This window comes from Lepisosteus platostomus, chromosome 22 (assembly GCF_059453375.1).
Source record: "Lepisosteus platostomus isolate fLepPlt1 chromosome 22, fLepPlt1.hap1, whole genome shotgun sequence".
Lineage (NCBI taxonomy): Eukaryota > Metazoa > Chordata > Actinopteri > Semionotiformes > Lepisosteidae > Lepisosteus > Lepisosteus platostomus.
In genome coordinates, this window is record NC_142632.1 from 1,369,455 (window position 1) to 1,392,688 (window position 23,234).

At 40.0% G+C, this 23,234-nt stretch overlaps 3 non-coding genes across 3 annotated transcripts; all 3 read right to left on the reverse strand.

The window, feature by feature from the left end:
- Positions 1–9,985: 9,985 nt before the first annotated feature.
- Positions 9,986–10,059, reverse strand: trnai-aau (transfer RNA isoleucine (anticodon AAU)). The gene has a single exon. It is a non-coding gene; the product is annotated as a tRNA-Ile (tRNA).
- A 559-nt stretch (positions 10,060–10,618) lies between these two features.
- Positions 10,619–10,689, reverse strand: trnav-gac (transfer RNA valine (anticodon GAC)). Its single transcript has one exon. It is a non-coding gene; the product is annotated as a tRNA-Val (tRNA).
- A 213-nt stretch (positions 10,690–10,902) lies between these two features.
- Positions 10,903–10,984, reverse strand: trnas-aga (transfer RNA serine (anticodon AGA)). Its single transcript has one exon. It is a non-coding gene; the product is annotated as a tRNA-Ser (tRNA).
- Positions 10,985–23,234: the final 12,250 nt, after the last annotated feature.

The following is a 23,234-nucleotide window of genomic DNA, read 5'->3' on the forward strand; positions in this document are numbered from 1 at the left end:
ACCTAATGAATAAAGCTGAAAGAACTGACACATTATGTAGGTGCTCTTAAAGCACGCAGTAAAGAACTGTTAACAGCAAGGGTTTCAGTGGGTTAACTGAGGAGAAGGCGTGATCGCTAATTGTTGACTTTTTATTTGGTGTTAGAAACACTCTTACTGTGCATGACGTGCAACAAATGTAGCCACAGAAATTGCATCACGCTTTCATGTATGCTATTGCAGACACCAACGTTGCCTAGATAGAAAACCGAAATAGCCGTGGGTTTTCTTGCTGGTCTGAAGGATCTCTCTTCGAATCGCTATCATTTGTCAATGGAAGTAAAAGGCGCTGCACAGAGAGGACCACTGTCATGAGGCCGGTTAGCTCAGTTGGTTAGAGCATGGTGCTAATAACGCCAAAGTCGCGGGTTCGAGCCCCTTACTGGCCAGGTCCTTTTCTCCTCTCTTACCAAAGCTGTTAGGTTCCTTTCCGTGGTGAGATGGGTTGTCATGCAATGCTGCCACATAGTGCCGACAGGCAATTAATAGACAAAAATGAAGAGAGTTAAAGCAGCTGGAGAGTTTCTCTTACAACTTTTGAGCTGACACAGTTTTGGAAAATGTTTCCTTCACGCTGCACTGTACCATATAGGCAGCCAAGAGTCTCCAAAACAAAACAGAATTGACAGTCATATAATGTCCATTAACCCCGGTTTTAAACGCAGCATCATGTCTGCCATCATAAGAATATGAGTCCAATATTTTAGAATATAGTCAGAATGACTTCTAACCTTACCTGTGGTCTCTTTAATCCCTATTGCTCAATGCATGGTGTACGTACTGCATACATGTGTCTTGATAATGAGGAATGGGCCCCTGAGACAGTCATTTGCCTGTTTCACAAATGATCGTATTTTACTAGAGATTCTGTTTGGGATTCAGATGTGCATTCGGACAGCAATCCCTTTCAAGAAATGATACGTTCTGGATGAGGTCAAAGGTGCTGGAACACTGTATTTAGGATGTGTTTGCAGTGATTGTGTGTCTCCTGCTTCAACGCAGTGATATATAGATGTGCTCCTGTAATTTATTGGTACAAGCCCAGGGCAGTAAGCAGTCTGAGGATTTATTTCCAGACGGCATAGAACAGTGAAGCAGTGAAGTAGTGCAACACACTGGATCATTATATTATTAGATTCTATTCTACTTAAATTATTACATTATACACAACTTGAGTTCATTTTAAAAATTAAAAGGTAATAAAAGGAATGCATTTTCATGAGAAAGATAATACCGATATGCATGTGATAATCTTCCTTATATCATGTCGTGCATCATTTGGACACTTTGTGGGCTTGAAATACAAAGAAAATCATGTTCTATGGTACAAGACAAATACAAAACTTAAGCTTTTATTTTAATTAGATTTGTTTATTAAGCATAAGCAATCATTTATTACATTAATATATGTGAAAATGACATTTTAGCACCATAATATTACATACAGGTCTCTAGCTTCAACACAGTGATATATATATATATGCTCAGTGATTAATTGGTACATGCCCAGGTCAATAATCAGAATGAGGATTTATTTCCAGACGGGCTACAGGTAGTGTTGTGAAATACTTCAACACACTGGATCACAGATTTAGACCCCCTGCACTCTTACTCCTTAAAAACCAAAGAAATGAAGATATGTAGCAATCACATTGTAACAGGGGTGACAGTGACTTAATGCTTATACTAGTGGACTTCTGGTACCTTTAGGGTACGGTGTTCCCTGAAGGGCTCTCAAACCCCGCATTTCAGATGCCTAGCTGTATCGCTGATGTGTTGCACCTCAGAATCACTTTTAAACCTTACCTCTGGTATCTTTAATCCCTATTGTTCAACGCATGGTGAAAGTATTGCATAAATGTGTCTGAAAATGAGCAATGGGCATCTGAGAGACTCATTTGCCTGTTTCACAAATGATCATATTTGACTAGAGATTCTGTTTGGTATTCAGTTGTGCATTCTGACAGCAATCTCTTTCAAAAAATGATTTTACCTTATCGCGGCTTTGCCCTTCTTGCCTCTTTGGACAATATCTCCATCTTGTGGTCGTTGTTGGTAATGTCTAGACAATATCTCCATCTTGTGGTCGTTGTTGGTAATGTTTTCTTATGCTCTTTTTTTATTTCAATTCTCTATTAGTTGATTCTAGAATCTCTACAATAGAGTTGAAAACATCAGTTTTATAGCAGACAATATGACATTATTTATAGTCTAATTAGATATGTATTACCCTGTTTTTAACATAATAACAAATTAAAATTGATTAAAACTAAGTTTGGAACACCAGGGAACATAAAAAATGATTTTTAGGAAAACCATGAGGTTCTCTGTGTCCGATGCCTGCAAGGGGAGAAAGCTAGAATCCTTTGATTTTTCAAAATTTGAAAATAAACATTATATAACAACAGCTTTCATTCCTAGGAGTGAAAAACAACCATTTTTGAAGACATATTAGTTTCTAAAATACTACAATAAAGTTAAAAACATCCATTTTATATTACATTATTTTTTGTGAAATAATTAAATTGGCTTATTTCTCTCGCATTAAATTGGCTACAAATGCAAGAATTCAACCAGATATTCTTGTAAAATGTATACTGTTGCATTGCAGTTAGTTAATGTAGTTAGTCCATAATCAGCAATCTAAACTTTATTGTTAAGCTTTAATGATTGATGTTGTACCAGTAACCTTTAGAAATACTATAGTACTTCACAAATGCTTTGTGTGTTTGGAAATCTTTTGAGTAAAAGCCTTATAAAAATAGGTTTAGTTTTTACAGGACATCACAAAGAAATAGGATGGTATAATTCTTATAATTGCTTAGTGATTGTATTTGGAAGATTATGCACTAAACAGACTTCAGGGATGCCAGTGGATCATTGTGCTATTTGGAATTATTCCAAAAATCAAGTGACCTCTTTGCTGTAGTATTTTTAGTATTATTTATTTAGTATTAATAAAGAATAGATTTATTAAAGTCATGCGATGTGCAAGCGGGATATGTAAAATAATTGAAAATAAAGTTTTTTATTATTGTTATAGAGAAACATGATCAGATTTTCCCTGGTTCAGAAAAAAGACGATTAAAATCTGTAATCTTTCCACTTGTATGTCATCAGACATTAACGAGTACAAACCCCCTCTCTGCCGGAGTGTTGGCTGTGACGAATTAAACCAATTTCACAGGTATTTTCAAAGTAGGAAGTACAGTGTTAACTAGTAGATGGCCTCCTCAATGAAATCGCTTCAACATGCTAATGCGTTGGTGTAACAGTCCCGGCGTGGCAAGCTTCCAATGTCAACTCGACTCGATTGGAAGACAATGAACGTATTTTAGCCCTAAATGAATTAATAGCAAACATGGTTTACATAAAAGACATTTTTCCAAGAAAGTGTATAATAATACGATCTATAGTTGAAATCCGAGCCTAAATATAAAGAAAAAAGCATTTTCAGAGAGCAATCACGCTGTGTTTATGTAGAAAAAGCGATTAGGTTTATGAGCAATCTAATTACCTATTTGCTTAAAACGCTATATAAAATAAAGTTTATTTAAAGATGAATGATAAGTGTCGCAGTTTAAATAATTTTCGTAGTAGGGCTTGGACAGATTCCAAGTGCATTTTTGCAATTTACGTTGCATTGTCCAATGTGATGTTGTAATACAGTTTAGAATACAGTAAGTCTAAACTGTATCAGCTTTATTTATGGGTTGCAATTTAGAAAAAGTCAAAAACCGCACTCAAAATGCAATTTAGAGCTTTCTGGCAAGAGGAGACACCCAAATTATAATGTAACATGCCACTGTTTGTGCATGAACAAAGTTATACTGCAATTTTCCTTAGATACGCGATTAAAAAAAATAATTTTTTTGAATCCCCGGCCGAACACATTCCATAAGAATCAGCGCTTTTATACAGTATATCGCCTTTAAACACATATATTTAAACACGCGTTTACGATTTAAATCAAAACGCGATTCAAATCAATATAAATGTTTATTTTGTAACGCATAGGTGACTATTCATTGTTATTAAAAAGACGTAAATTCGATCATGTTGTGATATTTAGAAATATAAATTTGTTTTGATGCGAGTGAGGTTTTATTTAATCTCTGACCAAGGGAAATGTTTCATTTTTTCAAAGAAATGTTTGTTAAAAATTAAAGTCATAGTTCCATGAGATTCAACCACAGACCATGTGACATAGGAGTCAGGAACCTAACCCACAGCACCACCAGCGCAGACACATACTGAGGGCTGAAAAAGCACTACAGAAACATTATCGACTATAAAATAATGTAATTAGGCACAGAAGAAGTTTACAGCACAGTACAATAATAAATGCTGACCATGACTTTAGAAGCATAAATTACCTTACACTCAATTTAAACACAAGCTGTCTTTAGCCCTCTAAGCTGGTTCATACAGAAATGTAGAGAACCAGGCTCAGAACACACAGCTTCATTAGCGAATACATATGCAGAACAACTAGAGAAGATGTTTTGCAGAGGATGGATTTTTAGAAACATCCCATCAGTGACATCACTGAAGTCAACTCCTAGGTAACTGTCGTGTGGATAGTTTCACAAGAATCAGACAAAGGTTTAAGCATCGCTTATTTTAGATAAAACTGCAAAAAAACAACAACAACCCATAATGTACTTCTTTGCGGCTCTGTTTGCCCAAATCATATATTCACAACGTGTATATATTACGTAACCAAAAACCGCAATATGGAAACAGAACCTGTGTAATTGTTGACAGATGATGTACTCGTAAGATTTTTACAAGACGAACTACAACATTTAAAAAATGACTTGTATGTACTTGATATCTCTAATCAATCCACTGCACTGCATTAAAACAAAACGAAAACTAAAACGCCCTGGGCATACCGTTTCGCGCTTCCTATCAGTTGCTCAAAAGCAATTTGACCGTATGAAATGCATAATATAAACCTAGAAACATATACGTTAGGAGTATTTACGTAGAATCGGTGTCAAGACATACCTCTCAAATACTGTAAATCAAGTTAAAAATATCTCAAGACCGATTCTGGTCATAATGAAACCATGTTTCGTGTATGTTTTCTTTAAAGTACCGAGACCAGCCATATACTGTATGTTTATGTTCCAAAATTAATATCGTTTATGGCCTTCACACGCGTTGCAGTATGCTCCTATTCTTTTTATGCTCAGGCACTAAGATTTCCCTTCAGTGGTAAAATTCCATATAAATATTCAATACTTAAACGGGCACAGTTAAGACATTAAATATACATATACATATACAAACTGTATACAGTACAGTTTGCATACGGTAATATGTTTATGTTCCTAAATCAACCTCTTTTATGAGCATGTGAAAGGCATGGTGAATCGATTCTCAAAAATTACTGTACTTTGCATGATTGGAAAAAAATGCGTGATTGCGAAATGCTGTGGTGTTACTTTTACAAAGACGGTCAATGAAAAAAATAATGTGGACCAGGGCAATACTTTGAGTTTACAGCTTGTCCAAGGTCATTTCTTATTAATACTATTAGTAATATCTTCATTAAAGACTTTGATGGCTACAGCTCAAACATGAGAAGTTGAGCTTTATTAGCTCCACCTTGCGGAAATTCCGGATACTATTATTTTGCTAGCGGTATTTACCGGTAACTCGCGGTATTTACCGGTAACTTGTGGTAGACTGCGTACAGCATACGCCCGCGCATTTTGAATGGCTGCACCTGTAGCAATCATATTGTAGCAGACACTCATTTGCCTGTTTCACAAATGATCATATTTTACTAGAGATTCTGTTTGGGATACGGATGTGCATTCTGACAGCAATCTCTTACAAAAAATGATTTTACCTTATCGCGGCTTTGCCCTTCTTGCCTCTTTGGACAATATCTCCATCTTGTGGTCGTTGTTGGTAATGTCTAGACAATATCTCCATCTTGTGGTCGTTGTTGGTAATGTCTTCTTATAGATAGATACTTTATTGATCCCGTGAGGGAAATTGCAGTGCAACAGCAGCTTAACACACAACACAGCCACAGTGTAACGAATTATATAATAATAGTACAATACTGTATATATACTGTATATATATATGAAACAGAAATAGAAACAGAAACAGGAATCACTTACTCACCTGGAGAATCTCTGAAGGAATATCTAGCATTTATCAATGGAAATAAAAGCTGCTTAAATACAGTGCATGTTCAAACTCAAACCCTCAGCTGCTGTTCTTGTTTTTTTGGGACAAATTGCAACTGAGCATCGCATGAGCCGTTACGTACCCTTATCTGTTTGGCAATTTCAAGGGAGGAGTTAGGTCAGAATGGGTAGGCTGAAAAACAACAAGTAAAGATTTATTCCAAGATGAAACGTTGTGGCGGTTTTCTTATCTTTTCAGCATGGACTAAACTTTTACGTGTTCCTTATATGCTATATATGTATATATTAGCACCAATGTCGTTCTTAAAAACTAACATGAAATATACAAAGATGAGACAGACAAAGTAATAATTCTATATTAACGTGGCCTACATATTGACGCAATGATCGAACTAACTGACGTGTTCTGATTCAGATCCCCTGCAGTTCATGCCAATTAGAACAATAGCAATGCTGAGTCCTCCCCACCCTACTGAGCACAAATTCAGCTGCTCTCCAGTTCTGTTCTGCATGTTTTTTCATTGCAATTGAGCTCGGAGCTGGAGATGATCTCCATACAGTTCTGTGTTAACTAGCCCGCACTTGCGTGCTAATTTACGGGTTGTGGTAGATGCTTTTCTAATTTTCACAGCAAGAAACTTGTGTTTCCTACTATTTTTATCAGGTTTAAAATATCATCTCCTTAAAACAGAAAAAGTGTTGGTGTGTTGTGCTGAAATTCTGATTGATTTTGAATTCAAAGAAAAAAGGTTTTCTTCCAAAACACCGTGAAATTGTCACATCTTGCAGACAATAGGTGTATTCCATGTTGAAAAGAGAAGAAAGAAAACCATGGAGCCTTTTACAGGTGTGAGGCTTCTTCAGCTGTGAGAAGACCTCACGGCCGAAACGCTGTGTTTCCGTTCTTCTCTTTTCAGCATGCAATAAACCTATTGCTTGTTCCTTTGCAGCCGAGGCATGCTGACGTAGCTACCCAGCTGAACATCTTGCAGACTCTACAGTACTTTTCTCCTGTAGAAGTAAAGCAGGGCTTGCTGGGTGAGCTTTTGCTCCGGTAAATTAGGTCACGTGTCATGTTAAATCACTTCTTCTAAACACAACATTTGCTGGTGCTAGCTTTCCCCATTGAAAAAAAAAGAGACATTTCCCTTACAGTACATGACATATCGTTTTTATTCTATCAATAAGTATAGAAATTAAACAAAAGAAAAAATGGTGTCGCCAAAGAATGGGAGGTGTCAAGGGCATTGAGCTCCTTGGACATGAAAAGTGCCCGATAAATGCCATTTCTCATCATTTCTCTTGGCGTCAGTTCTGCTATTAAATGGGACGGAGGCAACGGGCTCAGAGAGCAGGTTAAGTGCACACCGAACGCAGATGTGTCCAAGTGTCTGTAAAAGAGCGGTGCTCCGCTGGCGCTGTTCCCTAGTGGCTTAAAGTGCCCGCCTAGTAAGCAGGCGATCCTGGGTCTGAATACCAGCGGTGCCTCTCTCCGTGTCTTGTTGTGCCGAATGTATCATTTCAGACAAACATGTACAGCTTGGTTCAGTTTAATGCAAGAATTCATTTCCTTTCTGGAATAACTTGTTTTTGAAGAAATCCATACAGCTTGTGAAAGATGAAATCCATTTCTTGGTTGCCAGTGGAAAAAGATTGCCGGCTGCAAGAAGCGCAAGTGATTGTTTTCTTTGACCATAAACCTGCAAATGTAGGGAGCACAAGCGGCTGTCAGTCTCTGTGGCGCAATCGGTTAGCTGTTAACCGAAAGGTTGGTGGTTCAAGCCCACCCAGGGACGCATGTCTCCGTTTTTCCAATGTAAACATCATCACCGCTAAAGAAGATGGCGCAGAAGGCTCCACAGTCGAAACGTTGTGCTTCTTTTCTTCTCTTTTCAGCATGGAGTAAACCTTTGCTTGATCCTTTGCAGCCTAAGCATGCTGACGCAGCTACCTTTCTCTTAACGCGCCTCAATCATTATTCACCAAAACGATCAGCAGAATAAGTCGCCTTTGTGGTGATGTCACTCCTCTGCTTCACAAATGTCCTTAGTGACGGACCATTTCTTTCTGCCATTTTTCCGGAGCGGTTATTGATTGCTCCATCATTTCCCTCTTACTTTCCATCACTAGATTGAAAAAAAAAAAACAGAAACAGGCTGACAGGACGACAATCAAATTGCAAAAACTCATCAAAGCACTCGATAGAGTATTTGAATCCACAAGTAGCTACGAGCAACTTTGTCCTGGCTTGCATGAAAGTCGGAAAATGTCAAAAAGAAAAAGATGGTGGCTTTTTCATATTCGTTCTTTTATTTTTAGTTCGTTGGCTCTTCTGTCCATTGTCCTCCTGCCTGGCTCTTGACCTGTGACTGTCTGAACGCACACAGTAAAATTTCATGTGGGGGATTTGTCCTGAGCCTCTGTGAAAGACCCACCCACCCCTATAAATAACCGCTCTAGAAACACATGAATGCAAAACTAAACCACAGCTTAAAGAGGAGCTTGTCATGACCGCCAGGCAGTTAAGACCAACTCATAAGCGATCTAATCAGCACCAGCAGTGGGTGATTATTAACAAACGCCGCCGCACGAGTTAACCCACCTGCACACACTCCACCGTGCGGTACGCAGTGCTATTTTTACCATCTTTACCTGCTTCCCGCTGCTCGGTATTGAGTCTACTCCTTGAGAGCTCTACCTGGCGTTTTTTCCATTACCTCGTTTATTCTGGATATTGGACTCCCCTTCTGCCTTTTCAACTTTGGACTTCGCCTCTCACCTCGGACTGTTTGCCACCAGTGTTCTCCCTGGATTACGACTTACCTTACGCCTCTTGACCACGAAACAAAGCAAAGCAGAGCAAAACAAAACGAACAAACGAAAACCCTCACGTCCCGCACTTGCATATAACGCCGTTACGTGCCCAAGCGGTATTGTACGTCATCCTAGCACTGCACCCCGGGGCGTACGGTATATGGGAACGAGCACACGCCACGAATCGTCTCGAATCACTCCCTACAGCTGTAAGGCGCCTTGAAGCGTGCACCCCCAACATTCTTCTTTGCGCATCTGTGAAAGGTAAACTCTTGAGCAAACTCTGAACCAGCTCTAAGGAAACTAACCCGATTAGACGTTACTTTGACTCATCTTTTTACGCTCAGTGCTGGATTGCTCAAACTCCAGCTAGGGTTAGGGTTAGCATTCCCACGCTACTTAGACACTTTGTTTACGCTCAGTGCTGGATTATGAGAACTTCAGGACGAATGGGTATTTTCTCCTATCTGTCAATTCTGTTTTGTTTTGGAGACTCTTGGCTGCCTATGTTGTACAGTGCAGCGTGAAGGAAACATTTTCCAAAACTGTGTCAGCTCAAAAGTTGTAAGAAAACCTCTCCAGCTGCTTTAACTCTCTTCATTTTTGTCATTTAATGTGACACTCGATGTATAACTGGAGCCTCACATATGCAAATGGTGAGGCTCCAGTTCGACACCCAGTTCGACACCACTTTACAGTATATGACAAAAGCATGGCAGACTGTGCTGGACCGGCAGATAACTTCCGCTTATTTTTACCATATTAAACATTGGAAATCCTCCCACTTGTATTTGTGACACTTGATTTTGGCTCCACCTAAAACACTCTTAAATCTTCAAACACTTTTCTCTTCTCCCGCAACACTCTTGTCTGTCGGCACTATGTGGCAGCGTTGCATGACAACCCCTCTCACCACGGAAAGGAACCTAACAGCTTTGTTAAGAGAGGAGAAAAGGAGCTAGCCAGTACGGGGTTCGAACCCGTGACCTTGGCGTTATTAGCACCACGCTCGAACCAACTGAGCTAACCGGCCTCACAGCAGTGCTCCTCTCTGTGCTGCAAAAAATCGAACTCAGGGAATTTCTTTTGTCCTCCTTTGAATAGAAAGCCGTGTAATTCAGTGTACGGGCTTTCTCGTGCAGTTTCATGGTTCTTGTAACCCAAATCCTACACTGGCCTGAAGTGCCCCCCCATTTCACAGCATTTTTCAGCTGATTTAAAATGTACCTAAAGGAGAAGCATTATTGAAGACCATCAATTACCAAGAGCTTTTGTCAAAGGTTTTGGTGGTCATTTTGAATGACCACAGAGCGCTGTGACCTCGGTTTTACATCTCATCCAAAAGACAGCGCCCTTTTACAACACAGCATCTCCGTCACTATACTGGGGCATTGGGACCCGCACAGACCTCAGGGCGAGCGCCCCACCGCCGGCACCATTAACACCGCTTCCAGCTGGAAGCTTTGTTTTCCCCTGTAGCTCACCCTCATCCGGGTACTGACCTGGCTCACACCTGCTTAGCTTCAGTGGGTTTTTTGAGTTGCGAGTTGCAAAGGGATGCAAGTGATGGAGCCGCTCACTGCAAAAGCCACTGCATTGGCCGGGAATCGAACCCGAGCCTCCCGTGTGTCAGGCGAGAATTCTACCACTGAACCACCGATGCTCAGTGCCTGGGCCTTCAAAAAAGACGCTTTTTTGGTGCTCTGTGCAAAACGCGTCGACATCTGCTTCCAGCTGCAAAATGCCATTCGCGGACGCTGAAGAACTTATTTCCAAGGCAGCGGGTACAAGCGATTGGGCGTTTTAAAACCACCAGGAACAGCAAGGAGGCGCGCTTCTTTGCTTGCGCCGGAACACACCGACTGGAGGCGGATAACGTAGTCGGCAGGATTCGAACCTGCGCGGGGAGACCCCAAGGGATTTCTAGTCCATCGCCTTAACCACTCGGCCACGACTACAACAAGCCCCACTTCCGCTGCGTTCTTGCTACAATCTTACCTGGATCGCGAGGCGCCGGCGGAAGCCTACAGATGCAGCCATTCAAAATGGGTGAGGTATTTCGCGGCATACCGCGACACGCCCACCGGGGTATCACGCGGTTCACGTGTGTCACGTGACTAACTATCCGGCGTCGCCTTGTAAAACCGCCAGGGGGAGCTTAACCTCTCATGTACAGCATTTGAGCCTTTAATTTTGAACTGTGTATTACAGCATGTTAATCATCAGTCATTAAAATGTTGGTATATTTTATGAAAGCAAGATTGCTCAGTTGGACAAAAGTACACAACCTAACTTTATCAGAAATATTTATGCATCAAAGCCTTTACTGAAGATATTACTAATTGTATTAATAATGGATGACTTTGGACAAGCTGTATACTCAAAGTATAATTTCTTTAGCACATTTGTACAAGCACTTGGAATCTGTCCAAGCCATACTTTGTCAGGCATTTCGTTTTACTTCAACGGGCATAAAAACTTCCTTGCTTTTAACAGGGCGTTTCATAATTTCTAACTACGAAAATGATTTAAAATGCGACACCTATCATGAAAAGAAAAAAATACACACCAGTATTCCATTTCTCCCTAAACATTGTAAGCTTCGAAGTCTTTAACTAACGTGATACCGGAGTCAACAAGCATACTTTTAGAATTTGATTTAAAGGGAATATAATATGGAATCGCGTATCTCAAGAATTTAATAACGGTATGATTATATCCGTGTACTGCGGGAGGGCTGTTTCGCCTGCCTGCTTATGCGAGCTGTCTTGTAGCCTACTGGTCTAGTTGCGTGACTACCACCTGGCAGGTTGTGTGTTCGAATCCAGCTGGTGCTGGACCTTTCAGTTTTATTTATTTATTTTTTAATCGCGTAACATAAACATATTACCGTATGCAAACTGTACTGTATACAATATGTATATGTATATTTAATGTCTTAACTGTGCCCGTTTAAGTATTGAATATTCATATCTAATTTTACCACTGAAGGGAAATCTTAACATAAACATACAGTATATGGCTGGTCTCGGTACTTTAAAGAAAAAAATACACACCAGTATTCCATTTCTCCCTAAACATTGTAAGCTTCGAATGAAACCACTAAATAAAGACATAAATATAGAAATCTTAAGATTTGTTTTATTTAATGTTGGTAGCAGGATGAACTGTCAGAGTGTATATTTTGTCACAAAGTTGCTACAAGATGTTAACAGTGAAAAAGGTATTTAGAAATGAGTTATTTCAAGATGAAAAAGAAAACATACACGAAACATGGTTTCATTACGACCAGAATCGGTCTTGAGATATTTTTAACTTGATTTACAGTATTTGAGAGGTATGTCTTAACACCGATACTACAGTGCTTAAGTACTGCTCACGTATATGTTTCTAGGTTTATATTATGCATTTCATACGGTCAAATTACTTTTGAGCAACTAATAAGAAGCGCGAAACGGTATGCGTTTTAGTTTCGTTTTGTGCTGGAACCCGTGGATTGATTAGAGATATCAAGTACATACAAGTCATTTTTTAAATGTTGTAGTTCGTCTTGAAAAAATGTTACGAGTACATCATCTATCAACAATTACACAGGTTCTGTTTCCATATTGCGGATTTTGGTTAGGTACAGTATTATCAAATCCAGTGGCGCTGTGTGTTACTTTACTGATTCCCAATCTGTGATTGAAACCTGTAAAACCGGTTTAATTCGTCACAGCCAGCACTCTTCAGGTGTGAGGGTCTTCTGCTCAGAATGAAACGCTAAAATGTTTGTGTATATTCTAATGGTAGTGGGGGCAGGGTGTGTGGGAACAGGTTTGTTCTTCACACCTGAAACATTTTCTCTGAAAGGATTTTCTTAGCAGTTTAACCGATCTTGTTACAGCATGTTACAGTTTACTATTATTAACCATAATAATTTTAAGTGCTTAATGTAAAATCTTGTAAAAATATATTTTCATTGTTCAAATATACATTAAGTCTGACTATCATATAATAAGTTAAATACAAAACTAAAGAAAAAATAGGGTTAAATATAATTCAAAATATTTTGCTAACAATGTTAACTGTTTATGAATAATAAAATGTATTAACTAAGGAGTAGGATGGCACAGTTGTTAGCATGTTTTTTGTTTTGTTTCTTTTTCATAAATACAACAGTAGTACCTGATGTCTCAGCGCCTTTCAAAATTAAATTATGCATGCAAACCTGTGAACTAGAAAGATAACTAAGATATCCATCCATTTATAATGGTGGCAAAGTGGTTAGCATTGCTATCTTGGAGCACTGGGGTCCTAGATTCAATTCCTGCCATCCTGTGTGTGTGGGGTTTGCATGTTCTCTCTGGGTTACATGGTTTTTCTCCGTATGTGTGATATGACTCCCTCTCGCACTCCAAAACATACTGGTAAGTTAATTGGTTTATGGGAAAACTGGCCCTGGTGTGTGTGTGTTTGTGTCTGTCTGTCCTGTGATGGACTGGCGCTATGTCCAGGGTGTATTCTGCCTTGTGTCCGTTGCTTACTGGGATAGGCTCCAAATCCTCAGTACTGGATAAAGAGATTAGAAATAGATGGACTATACACAGTGTTAGAAACCCACTATGAAATGGCAGCATCTCACTGAGAATAAAATATTTTATAGTGCTGGCCTTTCCACCTCTCTTGCACATCAGTATCCATACCTAGTTATTTAAACAAATTACCTCTAATTATAAACATCTTAATATGCTGGCTCTGTGGATCCGCATCAGCTATGTTTGCCCATTCCTTCAATTCATGTGCATCCAACACAAAGTTCAATACTAGTAACTGCACAAAATCTAAAATACAATCCTCATTTCAGTATCTATGTAAACATATAGTCTGTTAACTTCATCATCTTCATCAAAAGTATGCCTAACCCCATTAGGAAGTGTTCTTGTTATCAGTGTATTCCTTAGCTTTCCCAAAATTATCTTCTTCTTACCAACATCTCTAGTCTTTTATCCTGCAATAACTCAGCCAACACTTAAATCCCCAAAGGCTGCTTGTGTTAATTTCTTTAAATCACAAATATCATGTGTAAATACTGGCCATTTAATACTCTGCATTGTGGGATAATAGTTTATTTTAAAGGGAACTAGAGAAACTAAGAACTAGAGAAATTAAGAAAGGCTTTTTTTTCCTAGAATTAATAAATGCACATCCTGTTCACTGGGGAAATTAAATCCACACTGAGCAATCTTCAATATGTTCAGAATATGACAGCGAGAATCCTATCAGGGATGCATTACACCTGTTTTCAAGTCCTTGCACTGGTTACCTATCAGGTTTCGAGTCAACTTCAAATTCCTCATCCTCATTCTGTACCTACAGTATATGGCTTATTATCTGTCTACTCCCCCACCTTTGTCTGTCTGACTCTGGTCTTCTAGCTGTCCTCAAGAACATCTACATTCTGTGGGTGACAGGGTCTTCTCCAGCTGCACCCCAGAGCTCTCAATTTGTATTCCCAGTGATATCAGTCACGTACCCTGAGTGCATTTAAATCTAACCTCAGAACCTTTCTTTTCAGAAGACTTAGTGTCTGTATCTGCTTCATTTTCTAATTTTGGTCGCACCTCTAACTGCTTGTCTTTCTTATATGTATTTACTTTGTAATCTGTGGTCCTTTTATCTGTTTTTACATCTACCATATTGCTTTGAGATGCCACCTTTAATGGTAATATATAAAATAAAGTTTTTTATTATTGTTATAGGGAAACATGATCAGATTTTCCCTGGTTCAGAAAAAAAGATCTAAAGTATACTAGTTTGTCACTCTTCTCATTCCCTTTGCTAAATGACTTTTCATACTAATCTGATCAATCTAACTGCCAGTTTTCTGTGCTTTCTCTATCCTGCTAGATTTGCAATTATTCTGAAAATTTTCATCTTGAAATAACTCATTTCTAAATACCCTTTTCACTGTTAACATCTTGCAGCAACCCTGCGACAAAATATACACTTAGCTCAACCTGACAGTTCATCCTGCTACCAACATTAAATAAAACAAATCTTAAGATTTCTATATTTATGTCTTTATTTAGTGGTTTCATTAGTGACAAAGGCTAAACTTTCTTGGAAAAATGTCTTTTATGTGTTGCGGAAAAAACTGACTTGCTTTAACAAAATATGTTTACAAGTCCTTTCACCTGGCAGTTTACCTAAATGCCCAACTATCTGAGAAGCCCTCCATGAAACCATAGTTGCTATTAATTCATTTAGGGCTCACTGACAGAATTGCTGTTTTTTATGCATGCTAATTTCTGATTCCTCACTCTGTTTCATGTTTATAGATAAGACTATTGATCGCGAAGGGAAATTGATGTACATGTGTACATGTTCTTTTGTAACATAGACCTTTTTGTGATTTTTTTGTATATCTAAGCAAGTGTTCCTGCATCCCTCTTCTGCACTATAGGCATGGCTTTTATTCTGTTTGCTCCATTTCTAAAACGTTTTGCTCATGTGCATTTTTGTATTTTTTTACACCTCTAGCACTTTAACGTCCTGAATTTTCATTTGCCTTAATTTGTAGAATGAATTTGAGTTTTAGCCTTAAAAATCTTAAGTTTTCACTATCTTTTGTTTCTTGTCCTACAACTGTTATTATTGATCACCATGACTTCATTCAGCCTTTCCTGAACGTCTATGACAGGCAGAGAGAGTGCTGTTTCTGGTGCGATCTTTTGCAGCTGACATTTCACTGTTTTAAACGAACAAGAAATTAGATTGCTCATAAATCACTTATTCTATATAAATACAGCGTAATTGCCCTCCGAAAATCCTCTTTTTCTTGTTCGTTTTAGAGACCTTGATCGAAACTGATTTTAGATGTCAGAAAGGATTTATTTTCTCTGTATTTCCTACATTGCTTTGTCGAGATTTTAACTTCATTTTTAGGCTCAGATTTCAACTATAAATCATACACTAATTAATAGCAGTAAATACTGATGTTTTGCTCCCTCTTACCACAAATATATATATGTTTTGTAGCTGGGATGAACTTTATTTCGTACGCGTAGCTACTGCGATTTGGACACGAAGCGGTTAAAGATGGCGGCAAATCAGGCACCCAGAGGGGGGGGGGGGGGGCGTCTTCTCGCCTCCATAACTAAAATGCCAAATAGGAGTGGCTTAAGCGACATACACAGTCGTGTAACTGACAGTTTGAGGTAGCCTATCGTGTAAATTTCGCTTTGTTGCTGATAGGTTAAGCTTTCGAAACTCTGCCCCAAAGTCATGTGACTGATTTTTCGCCCTGTTTCGTTGGTTAAACGCAATGATCACAAGCACCACCATGGTAACTGGGATGTGTAGTTTTTAATTCAGTTTGAATTATAACTGTACGTACTGTCTTCATATTTGGCCAGGGCTTTAAAGAGAAGGCGCGCCAAAAAATTTCGGTGCCGTCGTCTCCGCTTTAAAGGTACCCCCGTGCTGGAAGAATTTGACCTCGGAACGTTTGCCCAGCGTACTTAAACTTAATATGGTCAGTAACGGTAAACAGTAACATGGTAAGAAGGAGCACGTACAAACGTTTTCGAAATAACCACATGTAAGACTCTGATCCTAAAAATGTTTAGGGAGAAAGTGGAATACTGGTGTGTATTTTTTCTTTAAACTACCAATACCAGCCATATACAGTCTGTAACGTAGGGATTTCTATATGTCTTTATTTAGTGTTTACATTAGCGACAAAGGCTAAACTTTTAGCTTCAGTAACGTGTACATATCTCCCCTTTTTATAAAACGACTTGGTTGAAAACTGTTCCAGAGCCACTGTTGTTTCATCAGTGAAAAGTACATCATGAAATGCCTCTCCCTGTTCAATCCACTGGAAAAAGAAAAGGAGCATAAAGCTTCTGATGGTCATAAACGATATTCATTTAGGAGCAGCATCAGAGGTATGTTTTTAACTGCACTGCATTGGAGAGAATACCATAGTATTTTTTTTACTCCCTGGCGGAAACTGGCTTCCAGAAGAATCAGTATGGCTCAGAGATTAAATAAAACTTCACAGACATTAACGAAGAGCATAACGCGTGTACTGTATACACTGCAAGTACAACCCAACTCTCTGCAGGAGTGCTGGCTGTGACGAATTGAACCGGTTTCACGGGTATTTTCAAAGTAGGAGGTGAGATTTCCAGCGAAAGACACCCCCCTCAAAAACCCAGTAAATACAGTACTTACTAGTTAAAGGCTAGGCTCCCGACTACGGCGAAAGGAACCCTTCTTTCATTAGAAGACAATGAACATATTTTAGCCCTGAATGAATTAATAGCAAACATAGTTTACATAAAAGACATTTTTCCAAGAAAGTTTAGCCTTTGTCACTAATGAAACCACTAAATAAAGACATATATAGAAAAATCTTAAGATTTTTAAAATACATGACTTTGCTAAAATTTATTTGAAAATAAAAACAATTACAACCGCCAGGGGAGAGAGAGAACAGGGGAGGGATGTTGGTTTTGCATAAGGGGCGGGGCTATGGAAAGTAGGTATGTTTGGGAATGTGTAGTTACATGTTCTGGCTGTTTGTGAATTATCGTTGTTGAGTATGGAGTGTTGAGGTATTGATTTTGTGTAATGCTTTATGTTGAAAATTGAGGTGGATTTTGTTTATGATAAACAGGATAAACTGGGATGGGAGGAAGGTTTGGTTTTGCATAAGGGGCGGGATTATGATAATTGGAGGACTTGCGAGTGTAAAATGGTTTGATTATTTGATTTTGTATTGTGGTTGTTATCTATGTTTTTGGTTGGTATTATGTTTATATGGTTGTTTTTGTTGGTTGGTTGTTATTATGGTTATTAATAATACGATCTATAGTTGAAATCTGAGCCTAAATAAAAAGAAAAAGCAAGTGATTAGGTTTATGAGCAATCTAATTACTTATTCGTTTAAAAAGCTATATAAAATAAAGTTTATTATTAATTTGCTGGACAGAGCGGTGAACATTATTATGCATAAGACAAAGATAACGATCCTGATCAGTTTAGAAATCTGTGTACGCTGTAAGGTTTTTATTTCTTAAACTTTTAAAATACACGTTTAGAATTGAAAGAAATCCTCTTCCTGGTATAGCAAACCAGCACGTCTTTTTTCTCCAATCAGAGGGGTGTCAGATGGTGTCAGCCAATCACCATTCTGCGTTGGGTAGCAACGGGTGACTGTTCTCAGGCGGAAGATGTAAACAGCTTAATGTTCGTGTTAAATATTTTTTTTTAATTAAAATTCATTCTATACAGCAATCGCATATTTGGGTACCGTTTCATAAAACTTTCATGCTTAAAATGTTTAGGGAGAAATGGAAGACTGGTGTGTATTTTTTCTTTAAACTACCAAGACCAGCCATACACAGTACAGTTTACATACATACAGTAATGTTTTAAATTAATATCGTTTATGACCTTCAGATGCGTTATGCTCCTCTTCTTTTTATGCTCAGCTACTAAAATTTCCCTTTAGTGGTAAAATCCATATAAATATTCAAAACTAAGTGGATTAAAATGTGCACAGTAAAGACATTAAATGATTCAATCTTTGCACTACCAACCAATGCACCACGAGTGCCCCTGTCGGTCATTTTGGCCAGCCAATCACTTGCCCTGCGGTATGCTCCGGTGCCCCGCGGTGGCTTGTGGGTAGGTTACCGTACCGCGGGTTTTTACCGCGCATTTTGAATGGCTGCATCTGTATTTCAAAGTCGTTCTCCGTTTCAAAAAAACATTTCCAAAATACAAGCCTTGCAGACAGACACGCCTCAGAGGACTTAAGGGTGGCTTCATGTCGGAATGATAATGTCTCCCCGTCCGGACATGAAAATGCCACTTGGTTACACACAAAAAAAGAATCAACAACAGAGAAATGCCCACAAGCATTTGAAAAGCCGCACCACGTCGCACTTGAAATAGCTCTTACATTAGTGGTAGACGCAGGAATCGCCTTTTTATTTACGCTCTTACCAACGCGATGGAAAGCAAAACAAAGCAAAGCAGAGCAAAACAAAACGAACAAACGAAAACCCTCACGTCCCGCACTTGCGTATAACGCCGTTACGTGCCCAAGCGGTATTGTAAGTCATCCTAGCACTGCACGCCGGGGTGTACGGTATATGGGAACGAGCACACGCCACGAATCGTCTCGAATCACTCCCTACAGCTGTAAGGCGCCTTGAAGCGTGCACCGCCAACATTCTTCTTTGCGCATCTGTGAAAGGTAAACTCTTGAGCAAACTCTAAACCAGCTCTAAGGAAACTAATCCGATTAGACGTTACTTTGACTCATCCTTTAAGGGACCTTTGTTAATTGGAGAAATCAATGATTTCGAATGAATTCTGTATGCGTTAAAAGACAGCTATACACAGAAAACATGCAGGACACTGCTCATGATGTTTCCCGAGCCGAAACACAGAGCGTTTTTCCAAGCCATCTGACAAAGCCCGCCCACTGAAAACTGCACCAGATCGTGTAAAGACGTTCAACTTTGTAACTACTGCACGCACAGGAAGCAGAATAAATTCCTCTTTTCAAACTGTCAAAGGTTTGCTTTGCGAACGCTGCAGGACATCGCACAATCTCTTTTGAACGGGGACAAACGATTTCTTATGAGGCGCACTAAGTACAGACGTTTAAAAAGCTCCACTCATGCCGACCATGCAGCATGAAGAAGCGCAACCTAACGTTTGCATTCCTAGCACTGTTGCATTCCTAGCACTGTTGCATTCCGCCTATCAGTAGCTAAGAGAATATAATTTAAGGCTCTTGTTAATGCTGTTTCAGAAACCAGACTGAAATTTCTCAAGTATATTATTTGAATCCAGATACGATTGACGTTGGGCAACAACTATTCTCTCAAAACTTTTAGATTGAAATGGGACCTTTGAGACAGGCCTGTAGTTGTTAAGAACTTGTGGATCCAAATTTGACTTCTTAAGGAGCGGTCTAACAACCGCTACCTTAAATTGATCAGGTACAACGCCTGACGTAAGCGATGCATTCATCATACTAATTATAGGTCCTGCCAGTCCTTCGAGGGAATCTTTGACTAGCTGAGTGGGGATGGGATCTAGCGAACAGGTGGTTGACTTTGTCTTACGTCTGTGTCCATGAGTCCACCATAAGAAGAAATCTGAACAGGAGTGGTGATCATGCGAGGTCACCATGGAGGAAACCACTGCTCTCCCCCCCAAAAAAACCACCACTGCCCCTCTCAAGTTTGCTAAAGACCACATGGATGTTCCACAGCAACTCCTGGAACAATGTTCTGTGGACAGACGTGACAAAAGTTGAACTTGTTGGTAAATGTGCACAGCTTATGTTTGGAGATAACAAAACACTGCATACCAACTCCAAAACCTCATCCCACCTGGGAAGCATAGCGGAGGCTGTACGGCTTGAAATCATCGAGGGACCGATGAATTCCAAGATGTATCAGGAAATTCTACAGCAGAATGTCAGGGTGTCTGCCTGTGATCTAAAACTCGAAAGACGCTGGGTCATGCAGCATGACAAAAACAAAGGAGTACATCAACAACAGAGTGGCTGAAACAGAAGAAATTCCGTATTTTGGGATGGCCAAGTAAGAGTCCTGACCCCAATCCCATTGAAGTGCTGTGGCGTGATCTGAAGCAGGCCGTTCAGCGCAAGACATCCCAAAAATATACATGAACTGAAACAGTTTTTCATAGAGGAATAGGCCAAAATACCTCCTAACCGCTGCTCAGGTCTGACCAGCCGCTACAGAAAGTGGGGGTTGAGGTTTTTGTCATAAAGGAGGTTCCACTAGCTCCTTAATATAAGGGTTCACGTACTTTTTCCATCAATGACCTTGATTGTTTAAACCATTTGGTCAATAAAGAAACAGCAATGTCAAATGTTGGGCGTGTGTTGTTTGTTAAATCAGACTCTCTTTATTAATTATTATGACTTAGATAAAGATAAGATCACATGTTAGGAGCCATTCATGCAGAAATCCACATCATTCCGAAGGGCTGTTTACAAAAGTTTTTCTCCCAACTGTATGTGAGAGAAAAGCAGAGACGCTCACTGAGTAAGGTCGGGTTGTAGCTTTGCAAATCACAAGGACATTTCTACGCTCAAAATGGGACAGGAGCACCCCAAATGGGACTCAAACCCACAATCCCTGTTTTAGGAGGCCAGTGTCTTAGCCATTAGGCCACTGGGGCACACTGGGTAGGGTCAATCACGCTGATGAGAGCCAGTTTTTTTTTCCTTTGCTTTTTCAAAGGGATCCCCAAAATTAGGGAAGTTAGGCAGCAGAAGGTTTACTGTGACCTGAGAAGGACCGGCATCCAATCACGGTGGTACACACACACACGCTCTCACTCATCTGAGCTACACGGCTACCAAGATGATCTCAGGTGCGCCGAGCTGGTACGGAACATATTGAACTGATCGACGACGAATTGTCTCTCAGACAGGCTTTTCACCTCTGAGCTCCCTGACTGACAGTGATCAGCTAGGTAGTGAAACAGTCAGCTGCTTCTAAGCCTTAAACAGCTGCATCTCGGCGCTTCCACGGAGAGATGATTTGAAAGCCGAACATCGCCCATTGGGAACACCTTTCTATCACTAGTTTAAGAGACTCTTAAGGTCTTGCAGAGGTGCCTGTCTAATAGCATGTGCTTTGCAAGCTATAGGTGTTTAGGCTGAGGCAGAATGCCTGTTAACAAAATGTTTTTCTAAAGGGGCCTCGCACTCTTCTCCAAGCAATGGTCACCATCCCCACCGAGTGTCACAATGTAGTCATGTCCTAGGACATCACCTGTTAGTCTCCATTTGTCTGCCACCAACACTTTAGGTTACAGAGTCACAACCGCACCCCGGAGACCAGAGGAGCCATTGGCGTTCTGGCGGCGCAGATTGGGCTGAAGATGGGACGCTTGAATCTCGCTGTTGGAGGCCGTCTGAAACTGACCCAAGCCTTTCCCTTGAATTAAATGTAAATAAGAAATGAACCCCAGAAGCACATGGAATCAATCACGTGTTTCCTTTGAGCCGTTTCAGAGACTGCTCCAGAGTTTACCTTGCACAGATGCGCAAAGATTAATGATGGGGGTGCACGCTTCCAGGCGTCTTACAACTGTAGGGACTGTTTAGAGACAATTCGTAGATTGTTCTCATTTCCCTCTATTCCCCGTGTTGCAGTGGTAGGATGACGTAAATTCCTGCTTCGACACGTAACGGCATTATAATCAAGTGCAGGAGCTGAGGGCTTTAGTTTTGTTTCGTTTTCCATGGCGTTCGTAAGCGCGCAAATCAAAGGCAATTCCTGCGTCTAACACGAATGTAAATGCTTTTGAAAGTGCAGTGTGGTGCAGCTTGTAAAATCCTTTTCCACATTTGTGGTTTGTTGATGTTTTTTCTGTCTGCCAAAGTTGCATTTTGACATCCGGACTGGGGGACTTTATCATTTGAACGTGAAGCCAGCCTTAAACCCTCTGAGGCGTGTCTGTCTGCCGGCACGAATCTTGTGAAAGGTATTTTTTTTAACGGAGAGCAACTTTAAAAAGGTTTCCGCAGCCAAATCGCAGTCCGTGTTTGATTATAGGAGGAATGCGGCGGCGGCGAGCTCGCATTTGTCGTGCTCGAGTGGTTAAGGCGATGGGCTCGAAATGCATTGGGGAGTCCCCGCGCAGGTTCGAAACCTGCCGACTCCGGCGTCTGCCGCACGTCGCCTTGTGCCTGCGCGGCAGAGGCGAAGTACCGCTTTTCCTTTCCTGGTACTATAACAACGCGAAATCGCTTGGACCCGCTGCCATGGAAATCAATTCTTCAGATAACCACACATTTTGCGTTCGCACCTCTGGTGCTCTACTTATGCCTTTGAAAACCTAATGAATAAAGCTGAAAGAACCGACACGATATGTAGGTGCTGGTAAAGCACGCAGTAAAAAACTGTTAACAGCAAGGGTTTCAGTGGGTTAACTGAGGAGAAGGCGTGATCGCTAATTGTTGACTTTTTATTTGGTGTTAGAAACACTCTTACTGTGCATGACGTGCAACAAATGTAGCCACAGAAATTGCATCACGCTTTCATGTATGCTATTGCAGACACCAACGTTGCCTAGATAGAAAACCGAAATAGCCGTGGGTTTGCTTGCTGGTCTGAAGGATCTCTCTTCGAATCTCTATCATTTGTCATTGGAAGT